Here is a 2,783-nt window from a genome sequence, read left to right as displayed (position 1 = left end):
TTTGCCGTCTGCTGGCTGATGGCAAAGAGCCTATGCCTTTGCCATCAGCTGGCAGATGGCAAAGCCTCTTAACGGGGTTAGCCCCGTTAGAAGGCTAACGGCATACTTTGCCGTCTGCCAGCAGATGGCAAAGGCTTCAGGCTCTTTGCCGTCTGCTAGCAGATGGCAAAGAGCTTTGCCATCTGCTGGCAGATGGCAAAGGGCCCAAATAGGCCAGCACAAATTTTACATGTAGATGACACGTGGCCTCTTTGCCATCTGCTGGCGGATGGCAAAGTTGCCCCATTTAATTTTGTTTTTTCTTATATCAATTCATTTTCACAGAAAATCAAACACAAATATATTTATATGACCAATATAGCATATTCAACACATATTACCAATAGTCATGAACACATATATATCGAACACATATCCAACACATGTTACCAATAGTAGCAAGTTTCATCCATACATATACATAGTTTCATCAATATTACATAGTTTCATCATAGGTAGCAAGTTTCACAAAGTCAAAACAAAAACTAAAGACAAGCACTCCATCAACCCAAGCTTCCGTGATCTGAAGCAAATCTACAAAATGGGAAAGAAGAAAGTTAGAAGAAGAAGCTAGAAGAAGAAGATTATTATGATGCAACTAAAATGTGAAGATTATTATGATGCAACTTATATCTGTAAAATAGGTCGTTTTGGAGCTAAGTATGGTTATTATGTCATTTTTGAGCTAACTAAGCATACTAAGTCATTTTGGTGTAAAAAATGCTAAGTAAGGTCATTTTGGAACTAATAAGTTTATTATGTCATTTTGGAACTAGCTAAGCATATGAAGTCATTTCGGAGCTAAAATATGGCATTTCGTAAGTCATTTTAGAGCTAGCTAAGCATATTAAGTCATTTGGAGGAAAAAATGCTAAGTATAGGTCATCTTAGAGCACCTACAATCAGACATACCATGACCACGAGCATAATTAATGTACCTAGATTGTCAAACACGTCGGGATGCAAAATCATAACTAAAATACACTGAGGGCAACAAAAAAAAGGCACTGATTGACCTAAGTATTTGATGCACATCACATTTGAGCGCTTCCTTTCCAGTATAGATGCATACTTCCTGATTTACTTGGTGAATGCATTATGTAAATATCAAAATATAAATAGGCAACTCATACAAAAATCCGGTGTTGTTCACTGAAGAAATACATCAAAGCATATCTTTAACTTACACAAAAGTAGAATGTCTACTCGCTTCTTTACAAACAAAGCCAAGGCTATATGTGGACATCACCTTGGTATATTTAGCAAGGGATTTATTGTTTTTTCTTCAATGCCTACAAAGCTACCAGAAATTTATCTATTTTACACTAACTATGTTACTGAAATTGCAAATACATGGCTTAGCTCCCCAAAGAAATGAATCCAATATTAACTTATTCACATGCACCACCTACTAATGGAGTAACTACCTACGAAGCTACCAGACATTTCTCTATTTTATGTTAACTAATACTAAAATTGCAAATACATGGCTTAGCTCCCCAAAGAAATGAATCCAATATTAACTTATTCACATGCAGCAACTATTAATAGAGTAATTATTATTCAAAGCATTAACTGATCAAATCAAAATATGCCTTACAAAAGAAGTGGAGCGAGTAGGAAATAGATAGCAGTAGAACACTTGAAACTTCATAACATCTAAGAACCTAGCATTGTAGTTGAAGCTTCAGTTTTGCAAACATCATTCATCTTGGTTCATTACAAAAGCAAGCCAAAGTGGTAAACATTCTAAAAGAAATTTTATCTCCCTGAATCATTATGAGAAAAGCCTGACCCTTTATATTGGGAGCATCAAAACACACCTTTTCTGCATTGTCCCACGGAAAAGTGCGATCTAAATAACCAGAAATTTTGGTGGCCAAAATTATCTGATTGGAAACATAGCAGGCAGGGAACTACACATGGATTTGGAAGCATGCTATTTGGGGCAGAAATCAGGGAAGTACAAGTGTACTCGCAAACTGCAAATAAATAGAAAGTTCGGTTTAGGGTACTTTATCTCATGGCTTGGAATTCATCCATCTGCCTACATATAGATCAGTCCTCCCTTGAGTCGTCTTCTTGGGTTGGAATGGGTACTAAAAAGCAAAGAAGTGGAGTATTTCAGTTAAAACTGGGATCAACTTCAAAAAATAAGACGGGCATATCATGTGATTCTCTATTTGTGCTTTGTTCTACGAAGATCATCTAAAAGAAGTAAAAAATTAAACTAAGATGTAAAAAATGGAACAACATGCTCTAGATGGGTGGTAAACATTTATCTCCCTGTCAACTTGGTGCCAGGATAATATATGTTAAACAGGAAACTTGCAAGAGTACACATAAGATGTTGGACCAGGTTTATAGACAATTCGTGGAAGTGGGGGTGAAAGAGTGGAAGCAGGCAGCAAGCCTGGTACAACATCGATTCCAAAACCAGCATTACATAAAAATCATGCTTACTTCCTACGTCGAGTGTACAGTAACACGGCCCACTGGCATGAGAAAGAGAGAGAGAGATGGCAGAGGAGAGGAATACCCATGCCGGAGTCAGTTGTGAGGAGGATCCGGTTGTCAACAGCGTAGTGTGCTACTCGCTGGTCCTGTCGAGCGCGAGCAAGCCTGGTACAACATCGATTCCAGAACCAGCATTACATAAAAATCATGCTTACTTCCTACATCGAGTGTACAGTAACACGGCCCACTGGCATGAGAAAGAGAGAGAGAGAGAGATGGCAGAGGAG

The 2,783-nt window shown here is 38.1% G+C and overlaps 1 long non-coding RNA gene across 1 annotated transcript in view; it reads right to left on the bottom strand.

The window, feature by feature from the left end:
- Positions 1-526: 526 nt before the first annotated feature.
- LOC119311428 overlaps positions 527-2,783 on the bottom strand; it is a 20,801-nt gene continuing 18,544 nt past the window's right edge. The window contains exons 3-5 of the long non-coding RNA XR_005151060.1: positions 2,579-2,661; positions 2,055-2,138; positions 527-573 (exon numbers count right to left, since the gene is read on the bottom strand). This is a non-coding gene — a long non-coding RNA (uncharacterized LOC119311428). The remainder of the gene's footprint in view (positions 574-2,054; positions 2,139-2,578; positions 2,662-2,783) is intronic.

This window comes from Triticum dicoccoides, chromosome 5B, assembly GCF_002162155.2.
Source record: "Triticum dicoccoides isolate Atlit2015 ecotype Zavitan chromosome 5B, WEW_v2.0, whole genome shotgun sequence".
Lineage (NCBI taxonomy): Eukaryota > Viridiplantae > Streptophyta > Magnoliopsida > Poales > Poaceae > Triticum > Triticum dicoccoides.
Note: the sequence above shows the minus strand (reverse complement) of the source record. Positions and strands in the feature narration are given on the sequence as shown.